The sequence below is a fragment of the Bactrocera dorsalis genome, chromosome 2 (genome assembly GCF_023373825.1).
Source record: "Bactrocera dorsalis isolate Fly_Bdor chromosome 2, ASM2337382v1, whole genome shotgun sequence".
In the NCBI taxonomy this organism is placed as follows: domain Eukaryota; kingdom Metazoa; phylum Arthropoda; class Insecta; order Diptera; family Tephritidae; genus Bactrocera; species Bactrocera dorsalis.
Window position 1 is genome coordinate 87,799,903 of NC_064304.1, and position 23,648 is coordinate 87,823,550.

The 23,648-nt window shown below is 33.9% G+C and overlaps 1 protein-coding gene across 3 annotated transcripts in view; it reads left to right on the top strand.

Annotated features, from left to right (window-relative positions):
* Window positions 1-3: 3 nt before the first annotated feature.
* Window positions 4-23,648, top strand: part of LOC105229574 (organic cation transporter protein) — a 34,315-nt gene continuing 10,670 nt past the window's right edge. The window contains exon 1 of one of the 3 annotated variants that reach the window (XM_011209947.4): window positions 4-714. The gene's annotated coding sequence lies outside the window, so the exon portion shown is untranslated. Of the gene's footprint in view, window positions 715-8,560; window positions 8,776-9,818; window positions 10,292-23,648 lie in introns of those variants that run through there. The other 2 variants (XM_029551707.2, XM_011209949.4) reach the window with 2 other exon arrangements.

Consider the following 23,648-nt stretch of genomic DNA (forward strand, 5'->3'; position numbering starts at 1 on the left):
AAATTGTTGACGGCATTGCTTTTCCGAATTCGCGGAAGTTTACGAGGACAACGCATCAGTTTAGTTTTGGGTATTCTGGCGTAAACACTGAACACCGAACAATACGTGAAAATATAATTTTTATAAGCAAAAGTTTAACAATGTAAATGTTTATAGCGAGTGAATTTGAATTTCTTGTAGGTCGATTCGGAATGTATGTATGTATGTACATAAGTATATGGAATTTTAGCAATTAACGTTGTAAAACCCGTAAACATAGCAAAAAATTTGCTGAGATAAATTTAAAAAGTCCGCGTTTCAAATGAATTATTATAGCAACTAATAAAACTGTTAATGCAAATAAACGCAGGCTTTAGCTTAACCAAAGGGGAACTGTGCAGCAGTGAGATTTGTAAATATAAGTATGTACATGTGAAACATAAGTTCAAAAAGTGCAATTCATTCTCCGACATGCTGCACACAAATGCATTCGAATTATATAAGTATACATTTGTGCGTATGTAATATAATATACCCATGATTTCACAGTCTAATTAAATAAGTCATGCTGTGCGAAAATATTACACCCAATGCAAGGTTGAATTTACGCAGGCTATAGTAAAGCAACTGCAAGAGCAAAAAAACATATAAAAAAATAGCAACAATAAAGACACGAGACGACACATTAACGAAGGACGCCACTACTCAGGATAAGGGAAAGCAGAGAAAATAAATGTAAGTGAGTGCAAATGCCGGCTCGGTTACACGTGCAACATGAGATATGCCGTTCCGCACATACTCTTATACACATATGTACATATTAGGGAGGCATAAGTAAAGGCTGTGTTCAAGCAGATTTTGGAAGTGACTGCTTGTTTATTCAAACAAATTGGAAACCGTGCCTCTTTGTCATTATTACGATCTACAGAAATTATTGTATTTCTGAATTTCATTCGAAGATATACTTATGAAAAAATATATGTATATTGTGCTGTATTGATTTTTAACATGGGAGCAAATGCTAGCGCTAATATACAATCACGAAATTCGTCCTCGGAATTGTTGTTGTAAAGCAAGTTTTATTTTGTCAATAATAGTTACCGCTTTGTACTGAAGTTGCGCCAAGCCCTTTTCATTCTGAACTAATTTCTCAGGCTATCAATTGCTTTTTTATTGTCGCTGTGTTTACCACACGAGATTTGTTTTTTTCGCGCATTTAAGGTTTGATTAACTTTATTTATTTTTCGCTTTGACGCACCTGCAGGGCTCATACATATTGGTTGCGTATACGCACTGGTGTACATTTTTCCTTCTCAGACTTGTTTGTGCATTTGATCTTTTGCTTAGTAGTTCTGATTCTAGTTAATCTAGTAGTATGTTGTTTTGGAATTTTTGAATTTATTAATTAACTGTAGTGCTTGAAAATATTTTAACATGAACTCACACCTGGAACCTAATGGATTGATCAGGTTTGAAATGATTAGCGATGGTTGATGCTGGTGGCAGTGTGGCTATTTTTCGACTCAGCAAATTTAGAAATTTATTCGTCAATTGAGTCAAGCCCTTAGCAATAGAGTACTCAGGTATATGTAGATATGGCAGCGACTCATTTTTTATATAGAAATTCCAATCATCCAACAAGGCAAACAATTAATCACATCTTCCATCGTACTCGTATTTTTCGTAATCAGCTTATGCTTACGAGTATAATTTAATCAAGAATTTAAGCTGCGATTCCTCTTTTGTCCTCATTTCTTACAAATGCTTGGCGCCAACCTTCAGTTTATGGAAAACAAGCAAGGACTCCAGTGATAGCATATTTGAAATAAGTAATTGAATAAAAATCAACAGCATATGTATGTATATCGACGTCAACTATTCACACACACGCTCTCTACATTGTTGCCATTTATTTTCACGCAACCAACATTCAGCCTTAACAGCCGTGTAGAAATACCGGAGCGTTCTCAGGACATTAACTGTTGGCTCCAAAAGGGTATTGCACTTTATATTTATGTAAGTGAAACGTATTAGTAGTAAAACTTTAATATAATAATATTTAAAAGCGTATAAAATGTAATTTTTCTTTGTCAGTTAAAAAAAATTGAGAGATGAGTATTACACATTAGATATGTACATATAATAATGTAGAATATCAGACTCCGAAATTTTGCGATAATTATATCGCTGGTGTATCATGAACAGAGTTATCATAAGTAAAGTTGATTGGTTGGTTTCTTCGAATGAACAAATTTTTTGTATCCGATAGGGAAAAGAGCTGCTCCAGCTCAAGGGGGCAATCTGAAGATTTCCGTGTAAATCATAGAACTGTGAGGTAAGCGACTTCATATCCATTAACAGTTGCAGGTAGAGCAATTTGTTCCATACACTATGCAAAAAAAGAATATATGCTAGTGGCTGATGTACTGTTTTTTATTTTTATTTTTGTTGCAATGAATTATATCGCATTCTTGTGTGCGTGCATTATACATGTACTTGACGCAAATTGTGTCCTTGTGTCTATTTTTACACGTTGTACGTTGAAATCAACAAATTTTACGTATTTAAATTAAAAAGGGATGCATGTAGGTTTGCAATAAAGCCATGACAACATACCTATACAGAAAAGCATTCACACGCAGAATAACAACAGCAGTTTTACTTATCAGCCCAATCAGCTGTGAAAAGGCTTTGAAGTGTGCCACTTTAGGACCAAACGGTTTTCAAATCGGATCAAAACTCTTCGAGCCCTCAGATATCGAAAATATCTGTCAGTATATTATTTTATTGTTGTCGGATCAATAATACCCTTAACCCTATATATGTATGTATGTACCTAAGAGAAAGATGTTCGAATTTTCGGTTCTTTTGACTAAAATGAATAAAATCATGTAAAAACTTGGACTAGATCCCATATAACTAACAAACTTTGTGTTTCTTTACTGGTGTAGACAATACTTACGTGGTTATAGCCGAATTAAGAAGAGCGCACCAGTCAATTCTTCTTTTCTCAACTTGGTGCCAATTTGAAATACCAAGTGCAGCCAGGTCCTTCCCCACCTGATCTCTCCAATGCAATGAAGGTCTTCCCCTTTCTCTGCTTCCACCGGCGGGTACTGAATAAATGAAATCTTCCGCAAGTCGCTGCATCTTTTTGTAGAATTTTCGAGCATTACCCCTGTTGGCCAGCTTGTCAAGTTCTTTGTACTCATATAATTCGGCTTCTTTTTTTTATTGTGTCTAGCCCACCTCGCTCGAGTTATGGTCGACCGCAACATTGCGAGGTAGGCTGTCCGCTTCCTCTCCACTGCGACACAACAGTCCTCATCGTACCAGCTGTTCTTTCGAACTTTCTTGAAACCAATGATTTCGTTTGCGGCTGTACGTAAGGAGCTTGAAATGGCGTCCCACAATACCCTTATACCGTGTTTCTGATGAGTGCTCTTTGAGACCAGGAGTGTTAGTTGAGTAGAAAATCGTTTAGCTGCCGGTAGTACAGTGTGAAATGTTCAGTTACACCCAAATTTAGCGCTTCCTCTTATTTTTATTGTAGAGCTTATTAAGAGATAACACTCATGAACTCTTTTCAGAACATACATAGTTAATTTTTTTACAAAATCAATTTACAACAACAAAAAATGAACAGAAATGTATTAAGCTCTAAATTTTAAATTTTTTTACTTTTTTCTTTTAACACTAAGTGAATATCTTTATATATATATATGAAATTCGGAGAAATCTAAAATTGTATGACTAATAGCATCGATGTTTCCATATGGACTGGAATTTAACAGCAAAATTAAAGCTAATTAACAGTGTTGTGTGAAATGTAAAATTAAATAAATGTATTTTTGAACCAGAAATCGAAGCTGTTCGGCCGAAAATAATATTATGAAACATACAAGTACATATCGCTCATTTGCTGCAAGACCGGCATAAGTCAAAAACATCGATTCGCCAGAAAACGCGTTTAAAGTTTTCAACTTACCTTACCTTACACGGAAAACAGGAAACATATTCTCTTCTCAAGCGGAGCATATAAGAGGTATTCATATGAATTTTTCACTCAACATGAAGTATTATATAACGAACAATTCTGCATCATTAACTCAAAAATCACGTTTTTTGATTTATGCCGGTCTTGCAGCAAATGAACGATATATGCACAGAAGCAACCATAAGTCAAACCAAATTCAAAAATTTCACTTTGAAAGTGAGTGCCAAATTGTCTAAATAATGTTGACATTAACAATTATTAATTTATTCCTATTTTTACATAATTTATGTTCAGTTTATTTATACGTTGTTTATTGGCTAGGTGAACCAATCAAGCGGAAGTGTTGATTTCGTGCAAATACAGACCCGAGTGTGTGTACGCTAGCGTATACGTTATGTCACATACCAACATTTTGTGTATGTGTGTGTTGATAGTTGTTTACCAGAATCATATGTACATATATAGATCTAAATAATAACATATGTACATATGTATGTATAACAAACAATTCGTGAAAATTGTAAATTTCGTTATTTTATAGACGAAATCGGTTCTCTTGGAATGAAAACCGGAATTTTCCGGAAGCAACCCTACTTACAGATAGATATTTTGAATGCATTTTCTTTGTTCACATTGCGCTTGCGTTGCTAAACTAAATCTTTCCTGCACCATAATTCGATTTTATTCGTTACCATTTCGTAGTTCGCATATTTTACCACCAACCGTTGCTCAAGAGAAAAATAAATTATACGAGTTCACAAAACACAAGTTTATTTATATTTCACACTGGACAAGTCAATGCCAATCAAGCCACTCCAAATTTTGGGCTTACCCTCTATACACATACTTCTAAATTGTTCTAATTTCGATTTAAGGTGTTAATTTACGAAAAGCTTTCAGAAATCAATGCCCATAATATTTATTAATTAACGGTTAAAGGTGCTTTTTGTGTGTTCCATATGGTTGATTTTTATTTGTTTACTACGCTATTAGTTTTATGTGGCATTAATATTTTCACAATTCGCCTTTCAAGATTTTAATAGATTTTAATTGAATTGTGTGCGCAATACTTTTGTCACAAATTATTCAAAATTTCGTCATAGAATGGAGAGTATTGTTGGCACTAACGCATACAATAATCAAAGTAACTTACTTGAACTGAGTGTCAGAAAGATTTACCGAATCCAAAATAATTGATAGATATGTACATATGTATGTATATACCATACATGAGTATGATTCTAAGCATTTCAAATTCATTTTCCATTAATAATATTATACACACTCTACATCCGTACCCTTATTTACTCTCACGGCTCTATGATTGATGAATGAATTTTGAATACTTGTTAATTCATAACCACGCGTGAAATTTCGTCTTTTTGAGTACGTTACAATAATAACGCTAGTAAGTCGTCTTCTCTTATATTAAACTAAAAATTTAACTGCACTATTTCGTTAATAAACTTCGACAATCGACAATTTTTCAAGGAAGTTAAATGGACTTATTGCTTAATATCTTAAACCATAAACTTTTCATCATAAACACTTAATTGTATGTGCATGCGCACTTGAAATCTGGCAATTTGTTTGCCAATTATTTAGACGTAACTAGAAAATAGAAAATTTATTTTTAGCCCGAAGTGAGAAGAATATATCGACTAAACTTAACATAATTTATTCTGGCAAAAACTAAGAAACGTGCTAGTCGGAATTTGCGAACAGAACACATCTCGAGGGAAAAGTGCAAGGTTGTGCCCCAAAATACTAGTTGTTATGCATGTACTTTACATACATATATGTACATATGCAAGTATGTACTACATACATATAAGTACATGTGTCCCACCAATGTTTCGATTGTCTTTAGGACAACACATTGCCATTTTGTTACCGAATCGAACAAACAACTTATTTAAGTCGTATAGTATATCCTTTTTGTTTTAAAAAAGTATCCACATGTTCTCTTCAATACCTTTGTAAGTAAAGCATTGAAGGACTTACATATCATTCGAAAATCATTAGCGTTTCACTTCTTCGTATCTAATTGATTTCCTTGCTAGGTTTTATAACTTCCCGGCTTCTACAGAGATATTGCAATAAAGGGGCTGGTTGCTACAATTATCAACGTTTCGTATACATATATTTGATTTATACAATATATTTAAATGTGCGGCTGTAAAATTGCGTCTGAATAAGTATACATAGCTACATATGTATGTATGTACATATGTATGTAGAAAATTGACACAGGTCTAAAGAGCTGCTCTCCGCGGATATTTAAATTTAGCTGTTGGCAGATTTGCTTTTTTATCGCTGGTAGGTAATCCATTTCTGCAGGTCGTTGTCTTTTGTTAGCTCGAATCTGGAAACACTTATTGCGTCTTGGAGTGTTTTTATTGCTTATAAGAAATTACAGTTTATAAGAAATGAAGCGTGTCGCATTTTATATCATTTAAAAATGGATACAATGCACAAATTTATTACAGTGAATTTTGATGAAAAGTACCCAAAAGTTACCAAAATGGCACAGTTAGTGCTAATTGAGTCCGAAATACAGCAGGGCTGCACTCCTACCTATCTACCTACCCAAAAGTTTGAAGAATGAAGTTTTGGAAAGAATACTTTAGCTGTAATAACGTAAATGTCTGCATACATACATATGCGTATATATGAGCACCTTTATCTCTTATTACATTTCTTTGAATTGCATTCTTTGTATATTTTTACCCACCCTAATGTTTATATCGTAAATACATATATGCATATGTATATGTATACACATATGTATGCGCTTTGTATAACATTGGACCATTTTCTGCACAATTAATGCTGAGAGAATATACATACATAGTTTCGTGAACGAAAACTTTATTAAGTTTATGAAATAAAATTAAATCCTCCGGCCGATGAACAATTACACTGATAATAATAGAAGATTCCTTTATTCACCATGTTTTTATACTCTAGTAACATGTTGCTATAGAGTATGATAGTTTTGTTCACCTAACCTAATGGTTGTTTGTATCACCTAGACCTAATTGAGATAAATATCGAATTATGTGTGTATAAGTATATAAATGGTTAGGATGATAAAAAGAATCCGTACATATGTATGTATCTTCCAAACCGTTAATTTGCTGTGCCTTTTCGGCATTTCTTCATACAGCGTGAAAATGAAAAATATCAGATACGTGAAACGCCCACTCCTCATATAACGAAATGTCGAAAACTACAAAAAATGCGATAATTCACTAAATAAATGGATCACGCGCATTAAATTTCACAGCCAAGATGGTAGAGAAGTGCTTTACATGTTTAGTTGTGGATTTTGACGATGTGCGTGCCACGGCCCACTTTTAGCTGACAATTACACTTCTCATATAACAAATTTTAAATTTCATCTGATTCTTTCACTTTACGGAATACGAATCAAACATCAAGAAGTTATTAGAACAAAACTTTCCACAAATAGCGTCCTTAATGTACATTCAACTAACGCACAAAAATGTTTGAAATCGGAGTATAACTTTTCAAGGATCCAGACATCGAATATGTGAAGCCCAGTGCATATGGTGAGGTCTAATATCGAAATGCGGGGAGAATATTTTTCTGATGACAGCCTTTGATAAAAATGGGTACAATCGCCCGAAACTCTCCATATACATAATATAAATATTTTCGAAGTTCCAGTTGGCTTATAATCTGCAGCTATCGGACAATATGTAAGAAATCTTAATGAACTTTAGAAAGAAACTCTTTCAAATAATAATTCATCCTATTGCCTTAGTTCGGTAACACCCGAACTTAGCTCTTCCTCACTTGTTGTTCCACCATTTCTTGCTCCCATGTACGCGCTTAAACAATGGATGTATATGTATGTGTCCATTTCTATTTCTGGCTTTATACCTTTTTTTATTGTACTCTGAAGTGCTGAATACAATGCTGGCGACTGACGACAAACGACATCTGTCAAATATTAAAATACACACGTTCTTATGGACACTGTTATTTTGACAGCTGCACGACTGCACGACTGTAGGCCGATAGTTGTCGTTCTCGCTAACTTCAATATACTCCTATATTTGCCAACGACAGTAGGACGACAGTAGAGTTGACAGTTGAATGGAAGATAGAGAGATGAGGTAGAGTGGTGATGCCACTAATATGTAAAATGAATTATTCACAGCTCTAACGAACTTGACGTTATTTTACAAATAAAAGCATAAAATAGCTCTATTTTACCATTTGTAATAACAGTTCATAATTTAAAACAAATAAATTTACCTATTTGCTTATTTTTTGCATAAAAAAATTCACTTTGAACAAAATATTAAAATTTCATTGAAGTGCAAGGTATTAGAATGGCCACAACGAAATTGTGTACATGCAAAATGGAGAGCTGTGTTGTCTTGTTCATGTAGTAGGATGCACAACGCCGTTTTCAGTTCACTGTCGTGCTGCCATGTCGTGTCGCGAGCATTGTATTCAGCATATGAATCAGCTGTGCACAAAGAGCAGCGGTGATGATGAGTGCTTGCGAAAGAAAAGAGGTGTAATATTAATGCAAAATTGTTCTTGTGCGCTGGCATTTAGGGGCGCTTGTATGCGTTTTCGAGAAGAAAGCACTCGTAGGTGATTTCCTTTCCGTTGTGTGCCTTGCGACAATTTTCTTTGTATGACAATAAAGAAAGAATTATCTACGACTTAATAAAAGATGTTTGGAACAAATGTCTGGAGATGGGATATTGTTTTCAACAAAGGGGTTTTTTTATTTAAGGGATCTGCAAGGCGAAACGGTAAAATGCGTAGATTTTGTTAATGCGTAAAATGTCTAGAAATGTGCAGACAAATTTATAACAAACACACAGTGAAAATATAAGGTGAAGATATCACTATCTAATACTGGTTATAATTCAACAGAAAACGGTATTCCTCTTACATTTCCATTTTTTACGTCTTCGCTGTACATACATATGTACATACATATGCATGTATAAACATTATGCTGTTACAGAATTAAGATTTTGTTATAATTAGCGATATGAATGATATACATATCGCTCATTTGCTGCAAGACCGGCATAAATCAAAAAACGTGATTTTTGAGTTAATGCTACAGAATTGTTCGTTATATCATACTTCATGTTGAGTGAAAAATTCATGAATGAATACCTCTTATATGCTCCGCTTGAGAAGAGGTGTAAGGATGGAGTCACCGTGTAAGGTTATAGTCAGTTGAAAACTTTAAACGCGTTTTCTGGAAAATCGATATTTTTGACTTATGCCGGTCTTGCAGCAAATGAGCGATATGTACATAGATTCTGCCAGATTCTTAACCTGATTTCTATTTGTGAAATGTGTTTTAAGCTGACTCCGAAGAGCTAATGGATTTTATGAGAAGATTTGCTATGGCTTGGAGAGAAATTATTTTAGAAAAAAAAAATTGATTTTAAAAATTTCAAAAAATAACCGAGCTTAAGCGTTTATTTACTGTTAACTATTCGAAACCAATTTTACTTTGGTTCACATATCTAAAGATAAAAAAGTTTTTTTTTTACTGAGATACTTGATTAAGTTTACAGAACTATGGTTAGCAAACCAGATATTAAAAAAGGCTTTAAAATAATGAGCAGTAGTGGGTACCTGAGGCTGATCTTGCTGGGGAAAATAAAATGCAAACATCGTTTGGTGTTTATTTCGCTCTCTCTACTATTTGTGGGTTTCCTATGTGTATATACATACATATGTACATATATGCGCATATTTATGTACATACATACATACATATTTTTGGTGGTATTTATTTTGCCGCTGAACCCGTGCCATCATCGTTGCCGTTGTCTTGCATTGCAGCTATTGCATTGGTCACTTAGTCGATCGTGTACATTAAGCGTGAATGTAATAAATTATGACAAAGAGCGACAATCCTGCCACGCGCTGCCCACGAGTGTAAAAAATCATCATTTCTTGTGGGTACTAAAGTGCAGAGACGTTGTGGTTAAGTGCTTACAGTGTGTATGAAAAACTTAAACTATTTCGGTTGCGGAAGTAATTAATGTCAATACTGCGTTTGACAATTAAATTGGGTTTTTACTTAGCATTGTAATACAATTTGAAAGATATAAAAATCACCTTATGATAAAACATTTGGATCATAAGTATGTACATATATACATGTGCGCCATTGCAGGCATATATGTACATAAACATACATATGCATATGATATATGGTATTCAAATATTGTAAACAAAAGTGAAACAAGTGCATTTTAAGCACCTAAAGCAGCTAGCAGAGGAGACGCGGAAGTGAATGTGAGTCGTAAAGAGTATGCTACTAAGTAGTGATGATCATGCCATGTATGTACAGCGCCATAATATGCGGATTTTGGTTCTCTCTCCATCCATGTGCATGCGTATACTTGTATTTCTTTGTGCCGTGGTTTCTCTGATATTGGCAAAGTAAAAATTTTAATTTTTGTTTGTTGGTTCTGTTTGGAGCGTTGTATAACGCTAGACGACGCGCGTTAAGTGACAGACGTTTTCACATTTGTTTAAATACATACATATGTACATGCATGGTGGCAAATAATATATTTATGCAAGTACTGTGTTTAAAGTAAGCGTTTTCAGAAAGGTGGATAAATACGCTTAAAAGTAGAACGCTGACTACTTCATAATTAGGCCTAGTTAGATGTAGTGGAGCCAATTATATCATCATATGATTTCAACCCGGGATTATAAACTCTTGCCATCTCTTATTGAAATATAGTTTGCTTATAAAAATGTTTTTATTTCCACTATCCTCTCTGTTATTTTATCAGACTCTAGCAGGATAGCGTACAGTTTTTAAACTAATATTCTTCAACTTTGCGATTGAGTTTTTATAAAATTTTAGTTGTGAATTTGTTTTAGAGTTACTGGTTACTTGAAGATTGTTGAATTTGAATTATGACAGATAATTAGGTATTTTAAGATGTATTTACATTTGGTTCTCTCTATTAAAACGTAAACAAGAAGAAAATAAAATATATTTGTCGATGTGCATGTATGTATATTTAGCATATCGTAAATAAAAGTACACATCCCATAAAAGTTACTTATTATTATCGTATCGTAGTATCGTAGCGAATAAATCCTCTGATAGCAATTAGGTGACTGAAAATTCACTGGTTCATATCTGCTTCAGCATCAGTGAGATAGTCACTAGTAATAGTTCACGATTATGCTTTTCGCCATATTTGTATGTATGTACAAAACTTGCGAAATCTTTCCAATTTAGCTTCATTCAATGTTTATTATTCCACAGACAACTCTTTTAACCATTTTACTACGTTGTGATATACTTGTCTTTATTTAAAGTGCCACGTTTGTTTCATCACATGGTAAATCGTATGGAAAAGTGGCCTAAGTTCATAAAAGTAACAAGGTTTTTATCGTTTGCATTAAACATTTTAATGAAATTTTTACATTCTACAGTTTCGCAACAAAATCTTCAAACATTGAAATTCTATATCAACTCCTTTTCCAAACTGTTGCATACCATATCTATGTACATATGTATGTATGTATTTATATGTAAACAGCTTTAGTTTTAAGCAAACTCTACTTTTATGATCGCTTTTATTTGTACATATGTATGACTAACAGTGGTTGTTATTATACTCGGCTTTGCCATGGTCACGTTGTGTTCACGTTTTTCATGAGTGCCCGTGTGCTGGAGATTGACGCTGCTGCTTGTACTCGTACTCTCCGTCTATCTCGAGCAAAAGCAAGTTGTGGTGAAATGTTCATTTTGTTAAATCATGTAATGGGTTATTAGTAATGTGCTATGAGCATGTAAGAGTCACTATTTCTTATCTGCATATCCTGTTCGAACTGAATTGCACCAGCCTATAGCAGCTGCGCTTTTGCAAACGCCAATAGGGGTACACTGTGAGAAAATGTAGTAAAATTATATACGAGCATATACGCCAAATGGAAGCGAATGTGTAACTATAAAGATTTTGCTTGTGGTATTGAACAAACATTTTCGTTTAAAAAGTGATTTCAAAGGGTTAATGGGTATTATAGTCTAAAGGAACGAGCTTCAGATGGTTTTTGAAGAGCCTTAAAAAGAGAAAGTTAATACTTTTAAAATCCATTTTTTATTGGTTATTTATTGACATTACAAGAATGCAGGAAAAAAATCAAAAAATTACAATTTTCAGGTTAATCGGTTCAGTAGAACCAGAGAAATCGTGAGTATCGTTTTGAAAAAGACAGTTTCGAGAAAAAAGCAAAACCAAAGCCATATCTCCGAAAATAATTGGAATGTTGAAAACTCCTCTGGTATAGGTAATCTTTGAAATTATAAAAAAACTATTTTTTTTTTTATTTCTAATAACTATTATTATACCTCCATAATCAGCTTTTTGTCAAAAAGAAACCGTATAGCTTACACTCTTCAGAACATATTTTATTTCTTCAATTGACACTCGCATTACTTTAGTTCAGAAATTTGTGTTTATACTCCCGATTGAAAGATCTATTGTGCACTGCTACGTATTTAAATCACTTAATTGCTTTATTTTTATTAGTTTGCTTGGATGACATTAGTTCTCGTATTTCTGGCGATTCCACTCAATGATGGAAGATTCCATATTTATTATTGTTTATTGCAATAAAAGTTAATGAACTACATTTTTGTTTGTTTTTGTGATCATTCAGTTTCTTTCCTCAATTATTTGTTCGATTTTATTCAATTTTCCATAGCGATCCATTTGCAATGATTCAGTGACACAAAATAGTAAGAGTATTTACGTACGAATATAAGTTCTACATACATGTGTACATATAAAATATTTTGCAATATTCGGGGCATTACATTTTTGGGTCTCTAATTTTTGTAATTAAAGAGGTCCCTGTTTCGAATTTCTGGCATTTTATAGAATTTTTGTCCAAAAAACGTTTGTCAAATTTAGTCCAACCTCATACTTGCATATATTATTGCCTCTTTAGGGAAAGGAAATATGGCGACAGTTCCGCAAAAATCTTAAGAATTGTTTCTTGCCCAACAATGAGCTCTATAATTAAGAATATTTTACTTGTTGCTATGCCAATGGGTACATACATTGTATATATAAAAATATTGAAAATAAATACTCATCTGTACATATGTACATGTATGTATGTAGTATATCTATACAAACAATAGTTGCGGCACTCAGTATCATAGCAATCATGGTGTCAGAGAGTCTGAAGTACTTATCGAGGCTGTCGTCAATGACACCAAATAACACGCTGCAGAACAGAATACATACAGTATGTATGTATGTCGTTTTCGATTCACCGACTTTTTTGTGCCATGATATGTATGTGTAGGTTTTATAATGTATGTTTGAGCACATATTCTTACATTGTAATCGAATTTGCGCGAGTAAATTTATGAAATTCTGTGAAGTGCCCGTCATTTATGGAGGAAATACTTATATGTATGTAGGTAAGTCTATATGAACATGTCTGAATTACTGATTTTGTTTACTATCGTGTCGCTGATTTAAAAGTAGAGCTTATTCGAATTATGTGTAGCCGATTATATTCACTGTGCGAATAAATAGCAACGAAACTGACACAAAAGCAGTATGCTCATAAGTATGTATGTATGTATGTACTGTGTATAAAATATGATTAAATTTCTGTTCAGCTTAGGAGCGAGTTTATGTAGTGAATTTTGTTAATTATATTAATATTGTCGCGTAGCTTGAAAGTGTTTGCTCTAAAATGTAGTCGAGGTTAGGAAAAGGTAATGTACTTGTTGAGATAAAAAGGTATTAAGGTGTTGAGGTTTCAAAAGCTTCTTCTTAATTGGCGTAGACACCGCTTACGCGATTATAGCCGAGTTAACAACAGCGCGCCAGTCGTTTCTTCTTTTCGCTACGTGGCGCCAATTGGATATTCCAAGCGTAGCCAGGTCCTTCTCCACCTGGTCCTTCCAAAGGAGTGGAGGTCTTCCTCTTCCTCTGCTTCCCCCGGCGGGTACAGCGTCGAATACTTTCAGAGCTGGAGTGTTTTCGTCCATTCGGACAACATGACCTAGCCAGCGTAGCCGCTGTCTTTCAATTCGCTGAACTATGTCAATGTCGTCATATATCTCGTACAGCTCATCGTTCCATCGAATGCGATATTCGCCGTGGCCAATGCGCAAAGGACCATAAATCTTTCGCAGAACCTTTCTCTCGAAAACTCTTAACGTCGACTCATCGGTTGTTGTCATCGTCCAAGCCTTTGCACCATATAGCAGGACGGGAATTATGAGTGACTTATAGAGTTTGGTTTTTGTTCGTCTAGAGAGGACTTTACTTCTCAATTGCCTACTCAGTCCGAAGTAGCACCTGCTGGCAAGAGTTATCCTGCGCTGGATTTCCAGGCTGGCATTGTTGGTGGTGTTTACACTGGTTCCCAAATTTACGAAACTATCTATTTACAACTTCAAAGTTATGACTGTCAACAGTGACGTGAGTGCCAAGTCGCGAGTGCGACGACTGTTTGTTTGAGGATATTTTGTCTTGCCCTCGTTTACTGCCAGACCCATCTGCTTTGCTTCCTTGTCCAGTCTGGAGAAAGCAGATATCAACATCATCGGCATACGCCAGCAGCTGTACACTCTTATAAAAGATTGTACCTGCTCGGTTAAGTTCTGCAGCTCGAATTATTTTCTCAAACAGCAAGTTGAAGAAGTCGCACGGTAGGGAGTCGCCTGGTCTGAAACCTCGTTTGGTATCGAACGGCTCGGAGAGGTGCTTCCCGATCCTGACGGAGCTTTTGGTGTTGCTCAACGTCAGCTTACACAGCCGTATGAGTTTTGCGGGGATACCAAATTCAGACATCGCGGCATAGAGGCAGCTCCTTTTTGTGCTGTCGAAAGCAGCTTTGAAATCGACGAAGAGATGGTGTGTGTCGATTCTCCTTTCACGGGTCTTTTCCAAAATTTAGCGCATGGTGAATATCTGGTCGGTTGTTGATTTGCCAGGTCTAAAGCCACACTGATTCACACAATACGCTGGATAGAACCTTATCCGCGATTTTAAGGAGGCTTATCCCTCGGTAGTTGGCGCAGATTGTGTGGTCTCCCTTTTTGTGGACTGGGCAGAGCACACTTAAATTCCACAAGCTAATGCATGCTCCTTATCAGTTCTTCGCCACCGCATTTGTATAGCTCGGCCGGCAATCCATCGGCTCCCGCTGCTTTGTTGTTCTTCAGACGAGTAATTGCTATTCGAACTTCTTCATGGTCGGGCAATGGAACGTCTGCTCCATCGTCATCGATTGGGGAATCGGGCTCGGCTTCTCCTGGCTTTGTGCGTTCACTGCCATTCAGCAGGTTGGAGAAGTGTTCCCTCCATAATTTAAGTATGCTCTGGGCATCAGCCAATAGATCACCATTGAGGGTTCTACAAGAGTATGCTCCGGTCTTGAAACCTTCAGTTAGCCGCCGCATCTTTTCGTAGAATTTTCGAGCATTACTCATTACTTGCGTGAACTTCTACATATGACTCCATCAAAAGCTTAGAGCTCTATAATTAGTTTCCCATAGAAACCAATACGTTTTCCTAGGACCGAATTCTATTGTTCAAAACCTCATTAAAAGAGGATGTGTAGAAATCAAATCACTTGCATAGTATATACTTGTGATGAATTTTTGAATAGAAATCCTCAAAGGTTTCTATCATACACATAATTCATAATATTGTTAAATTACAATATCATCTGAAATAATGTTCTTCCCTAATGTACAATCATTACAAAGATAAATCAGAGTCTGGACGTCTGGCAATTAGGCCAATTGGAAGGCTTTGCGAAAAGAAAAAGTAGCCCGTTGAACTTGACTTCAAATCAACAGTGAGTACTATCGAGGCAGCTATACATTTGTAAATGAGATTATACGAGCGGAATGCGTTTGTTTTCATTGTAGTTCATTCTATTTTCAAATGCTGTTTTATTTTGAAAAAAAAAAAAGAGTTTTGAGCGGAATAAATTGGAAAAAAGTAAATTAGTCAGAGTCGTAGGTAAATGCCTTAAGTATATACATATTTGCATTTACGCGTTTTTGTTTGAACCGTTTTGATTATTTACCAGTTATTTGTCCTCTAACTGTTCTGCTTTTTTGGTTTGTGTTTTGGCATTAAATGTTTTCGTGCATACATATCAACTTAGGCATGTGCAGTTATGTGTGTACATATGAATGTATAATGATTGTTTCACAAACAATTGTCCATGTTTTTGCTTACTTTTTAAAACGTGCGTGACATAAAATTCAATCCTAATTAAAATGTATTTATTATACCTAATGCTATGCGTTCAATATTTAGTATAAACTTGTCAGAACAGAAAATCGACCTCGAAGAATTGTAGATTAAAACTCAAAATTTTTACAAGTATTAATTTTAAATATTGAAAATTCTTTTCTATAAGAGTGTCTGTTATATTGACTATTCTGATTACTTCGCTAAATGCAATTTTATAATATTATATGTAATTTTTTTCAATCCAAGATTTATAGATTTCTAAGAAAATGTCTTTCGAAATAAAAATGTACTTTGAGCTGAAAAATGAAAAATAATTGAAAGAAATTATACCATGGAAATTCCTAATTAATATAACCTAAATAATTTTTTATCTACTAAATTTAAATACTCAATGTAAATACATATACATATGTGCATATGATATGTACATGAGTCACTTTCAAAAATTAATTGCTTATTATACAAACAAAGACAAATTCGGTATATTCATAATATTATATTCTGCATATTCAACGGAATCAAATAAAGTGAGTATCACGTGAATTTTGAATGAACGTGTTTTGGAGCGGTAACCATGCGGTGGCTTGGTAAAATTACAAAAAACAAGCTTTTGTGAATATTTAAATCGAACAGAAAACGTGAAATCTAGATAGTCGGCGACAAGTTTGATAAATGACTTGATAACTTGTTTGACGTAAATGAAAAATATAAAAACTTTTTCATGGCGCCAAAAAATCAAACGGGTGGTGTCAGAGAAATAAAATAAAACAGTTTTTAGAAATGAATGTAGCTAATATTCACTTTAGAAAAGTGTATACATATGCATATACTATATGTACATACATATGTCCATAAACGTGTCTGATTATAGCAAATTGTTTGGATGTAGCGAAGTGTACAAAGTAGCACTAATAAATAAAAACTGGTCACGTGTTAGATGTTTCTAATAATTAAATTGTTTATTCCTTGAATAACATTAATATTAAAATACATATTTTTCACACTTTGCTATATACAAAATATTCACAGGCAAGGTTTGTGTGGTATACCTTAATTCATTCTACTTTGTCAATCAATTATAACATTATTTTACTTTAATTCTTTTTTATTTTGTGGAGACTTGTGTACGAATCGATATGAAATCACTTGTTAAGTGCAAATATTTATGTATTTCTTCATTAAAGTTAAAGCGTTTCAAATGACTTAACACCAACAAAGCCAAGCACTATAGAGACCGTCTTAAAGCAAATACTATTGTTTGAAATTGCATTTGTTTCAATCACCCGAAACTATATCTCAATTTGTTCCATAGTGTAATCAAATGTGTGCCATTAAATACTTTTGCTTTTCTAATAGTATTGGACGTGTACTGTAAATTTATTATAATTATATTCAAAGCTTGCACGAGGCGATTGACAACAATGAGCCTCAGTTTTAATCAGCTAAGACAGTTGTAGAATTGAATATTAGTTTTTAAATTTACATTGCATAACGTCTGTACTGGTGGACATTAAAGAAGATAAACTATTAAATATTATAAATAACAAATAATAATATGCCAATAAATTGTGCTGTGTAATTACATTTGAAAGTCTTGAAAACTATATGAAATTAAAATAACACACTTTGACATTCCCTTTATTCTATAATTCATACATGCTAGTCTATTTAACCTATTCAATCCCTGTTCAGATTTATTCTCAAACAAAAGGGAGAGCCGGTCTTCCCTCAGGAATTCAGAAAAACTTTTCTCATATCAACCAGTTCGCAGGTCACGATGATCATCCACTTGTCGCATAAAAGTCAAGTGGCACACCACAAATGGAGAGGGAAGCTCTGTCAAGCATCTAGCTGAGGTGTAGGTGCCAATTAAATGTAACTAAAAATAATAAGAAATGATAAATTAATCAATGAGAATAACGATTCTATCTATACTATATGTGTATATGTATGTTGTTTTTTCGTTGACTACCAATTCTGAAAATAGAATAGACAGTAGAACGGAACTTTTAATGAAAGCAGCTATGCACATCTATTTGGTAAATTTGTGTGCAAGCGCTGAGCCATCGAACGGTTTTATTTGTTCGTACTTTGCTCTTCAATTGTTTTAATTATTGCCTAAGTTGTTCGTAATTAATTGATATGTGAGTGCAAGCACCCCAACCGTTTCAATAAGAATTCAACAAATTTATTATGCTTATTTTTGCCTCAAGGCTGGTGGAAGTAAATTGTTTAAATATAGTTGCGTTGCATTCTAATTCATTTGTTATTTATAAGTTTATTTAATTTTTATGTACTATTACATACATATATATGTATGTATGTATTTAGCTGAGCAATTGACTGCAATTTTCTTCGCTTGCTGCAATAAATGAGCGTCCAATGGCCCACCTAAAGGCTTACGTACATACAAGTATGTATGTATATACAAACGTGCGGGTGTGTGTATTGATGTACGAATGTTTTTGCAATATGGGGCGATTGGGGCGATGGCGCAGAAATTTAAAATTAAAAGAGGAATTAAATGATTTGGTTTTAAAAAATTACATTATATTAAAGGAGGAGGTTCCTTCATGACTTTAAAGCTATCGGTTACACAGCAATATAACATTTTATTGTTTAGTAATAAGCAATTTTCAAATCTTTATATATATAACTTTTCTGACCGTGTGTTTGCATTTGAACTGCTCCTAAACGGATGGACCGATTTTGATGAAATTTTGTGTGTATGTTCGAGGAGATTCGAGAATGGTTTAGATTTACAATTTGGTCCACTAGAAAATGTTTTTTTAAATTAAATTTTCATTTGTAATTAATTGCTAATTTTAAATGTTTGACCGATGGATGGCGCTACCATCCTAGTATCCAATATTCAAACCTTAAAGTGGCGTAAACGTGCATTAAACAAAACGATGCCAAAGTAAAAGGCGACATCTGTAGATCAAGTTTTCATATTGTGGACAGAGTTGTTCGTTCTTAAGTAATAAATTGGGTCATTCAATACATGTATGGGTAGCTATAACTTTTTTTTCATACTTGCTAACTATTGGAGGGGGTATCTTGACAGGCAATTTACAATTGCAAAAGGTCTGGCATAAAAAAATAATGGCATAACTTGATATAAAAAGGTCTATTAAAATTTGAGATATACAGAAATCTTTCCGAAGCATTGCACAGAGCAATGCAATATTTAAACGGGAACGATGAATACATATGTATATGTGTACAATTTCAAACTGATCCTTCTTGAAAAATAATAAAATTGCTAAATATTAGGAATGGTAGAATAGAACTGCAATCAAATACACAATGCAATGAATTAAAACTGGCTCATTTATCATTCGATGAATAATATACCACGGGCATCCCAAAAGACTGATGCCATAACCTTGCCAGCCGATGTTTTGTCTTTCCACGCTTGAGAACCGTTTCTTAATACATATGTATGCAGTCCACTAGGCTGACAGTCGATTGGGCTCGATTGATTTCACTGATGCACAGCCCAAATTCAATAGTATTTTTACCCCAAAAACCAATTCTTTCTTAACGCACGAAATTCTTTATGATTCATTTTTTTGTAAACTAACACAAGTTGCTTCACCAAAAATGCGATTATTCCTTAAATAATATTTATAATCTAACTAATAGAAATCATATAGATGGTATTAGTAGTACTACCTATGTAACAGCCACAGTAAAACTTGAGCGGGTCCTCTAGTATACTATATAATCTAATGAAGTCTTCTTGGGAATAATATTTTCACTCATAATTATATACAGTTGGCATATAAAAATATATAGCAATTTTTAACAGTTTATCATATTTATTTATAATAAACACATTTTAATTAGGGGGTGTTGCCAGCTAGTTTTTTCTTCATTTAGTATGTGATTTTTATTGTTGCTATAAATAATACTTATACATTCCGTTGAAATTTTTGTGTAATATGTGCTGAGCGCAATATTTATTATAGAACACTTGAGGGATGCGTGCATATTATCAAAGTTCATTAACCCTTTATTAATAACTTCTTAATGACTATCTTTTAGTTCAAATATTCAAATAAGAAAAGTGGCTGTTCATAAACTCAAACCGTCTGACCATGTTTTAGAAAATTTTGAAATTTTGCAATAATAGATATAAATTCTAGGATAAATCAACACTAATGATGGCTTTTTAGGGCAATAATGGGTTAAACGATTAGCATCGAGCGTCACTGGACTAACGAAACGCCCCTGCAATACGCTTAAATGTGGTGTAGCATACATATGTATGTATGTGAATGTATGTAAAAGTGACGTTGCAATGTCAACGACTGCCGAATCAGACGTGGCTGGTCTGGTAACATTGCAGTATTGTTCGTGGCCTAAGAATTTTTAATTTTTGTTAATGCAGGCGGCTTGATTATCTGTGCGTTTGTAAAATTTCACAAAAATACATACTTACAAGCATATCACTATGTATCATTATTAGATTCAGCCGGTTCACGTCGGTGCTTCACCGGTTCCGACGATTCATGTAATAACCATGATGGCTATGGCACTGGTATACTTAGGCCTTTCACATTATGTTACACCATTCAACATACGAGAGCCAGGTTCTCTCTTGATTTTTCTGAGACCGCTTTTCATAACAGACTGTTTCGTTGGTGCTGCTACTGCTGAGCCCTGAAAATAATTTAATTTCTACTTAATTGTTTTTGTTGCTGTCATTAGTTATAGATGCTAGTGCAATAAGTAGTTGCATTTGTTATTTTCTATTTAATTACTTTTTAATTGGAATTGTTAGAGTTAATCTTGCGTCAGCAGATATACCTGCATATGTACGTTTATACACATACATATTTATCGATGACCTTATAGCGTTGCATTACAAACATTAAAATTAAAGAACCAATCCATTTGTACATACTAATACATTAAAGCGTGATCGATTATTTTTGCTGCCAAATCGCATATGTGGAAAATGATCTACAGATCATTCTTAACAACTTTGAGCAATCTCAACTTTCGGAAATTTCAAAAAATGACAAAAAAACTTTGCCTTAAAAGTCGCTGGCTCGAAACAGGTTTTAGACCCATAGTCTCTTAGGCAAAGCATGAATACTGTTAATACAATTATTTGCAGATAGGCTGGTGCAAGCGAAATCGCTTCCGTTGAAAATTTCACACTCTTAGTGATTTGTTTACGAAACTAATTGACAAGTCCAGGTAATTCGTCTCTTTTATAAACCAAAAAAATTGTATATCGCTGAATTAGATAAATTTGTAAACACTTTGTAAATTTTTCACAACTTAACATTTTTTACTTCAAAAAAATTTTGCTGACATTGGACGATTGTATGTTTTAGGCAAGAAGTACAACGAACTTGGAATATGGTACAAGACTAAGTAGTGCTGGTGGGTATTTCTACCTAGTTCCGATTGTTATTACTATGAATGTATATCTATGGATGCCGTAATGCATATGAGGTGTGTCTATCAGGTTTAGAGGTAAAGACGAATAACGGCCATGTATGTATTTATATAATTTCTTTTTTTATTATTCTGGAATGATGTGCCTCTCGTTTTGAGCAAATTTTTCTTCTAGTATATATTTTTACTCAAGTCTACTTCTTTAACTGTGTACCGTCCGTCTCATTCGTAGAAATTCTTTACTTTTTAACTATACCACGTATAAAATAATGCAAAATTAAATAATAATTCGTCGAATCAGCTCAAAATTATTTTATTATTTATCGCTTTAATTGAATGAAATTAGTCACCTCATGAGCACATATTACCATATACTTACATATGCACATACTTATGTAAGTACATATACTTGCTTTTGTACTCTGCTCTACAGTCATATCAGCAAACACAGAAATGTTTTTTTTTCCAAACATTACAATATTCTAAGTGAAGCATGGAAACTACTAAACTATAATATAAAAAAAAATAAAATAAAAACCTAGAAACTTATATATGTTTTTTCTCAATATTTTGTTTAGGATATATGTATTCTATTTTATTTGTTATATAATCTTTCTTAATTATAAAACATAACTTTTATTTTTTCAACAAAAGCATTTTGTTCTTAGCTATATTTTTAAAAAATAAATTTTCATCCAATAAATTGAGGTAGCCTTTTAATTATTAACTGATTGAGTGAAAATAATTAATTATTTTTTGTACTTGGAATTTCAATTACCCTCCCATATTCTACCAAGTGTTGCAGGCAACCAAGTCTTTTGCTCGGCGTTAAACTGGCTGAACGGTGATTGCTAGCCAATCGGCTGAGCGAGTAAGCGATCTAATGACAGGTAAAATAATTAAATTGCCTTGAAAACTGGTTGAGAGAAAAAAACGATTGCTTCGTACGTATGTATCTATATCTAGTCATTTACCAGATTTACATACATATCTATAGTTAAACGTGTGCAAGAATAGTTATTGACGCAACTTTTTACAGCTGTCACTTTCAGACATTTCACAGAACGATGCATTTCTACCAATGGCTAGCAAAACTCGGGCCTATCTGCTTTGATTGTACTCCGTTAAGGACAGCTAATTACTCCTTCTGCCTGAAAATATATCTTTTTAATACAAAAGAAAAGTTAAGTTAGGCAAATACTGTATGGCGGCGATTGAATGCTGCTCTTCAATGTAATCTCTTAGAACAAAATTACTTCACCATGTTCAAAGTTGATTTGACAAAGTAGCATAAACGTGTTCTCTTAACCATATCTTAATCAAGAAGGGATGATTATTAAAACTCTATTGTTGGTTTATACAGATTTCTTTGCTTGTGAAAAGATTAGTTTTTGATAATAAATGTAGAGATAATTAAAATATGTTTAAAATATTCGGAAAGAGTTCCATTATAAGAACAAATACATACATAGATCGTCACACAATGCTATCCGTTCGGAAAAGAACGATCGTTTATAATATTCCAGGCATCTGAGGATCTGATTGCACATTCGTTCTGCTGGGTTAATGCATAAAAGTCGTCTGGCATAGCAAGACACAATTTGTAATTAACGTACATAAATATATATACATACATACATATATATAAATGTATGTTGTTGTGGTGAAACCAGCTGTTTTGAATTCTTTATTTATTTATGTAGAATTTGTGCGATGTCGTATCACAGCGCTCCATGAAAAGTAAACTTTAAATCGGATTTTCCTCTCTCATTTGTTATGCTCATTTGCATTTGTGTGTGTGTATGTTCGACGCTATCGTTTATTAGTAGTGGAAACAGAGAAACTGACTGCCTCTTTGACGGCTAATACTGTTATCCACCCTCCTTCCTTGGGCAGCCACCCCATGTGACAGCTCGTTTGCTACTCAAAATCTGTTGCTGCCGGATCTTCGAACTGTTGCTCACTTTAGC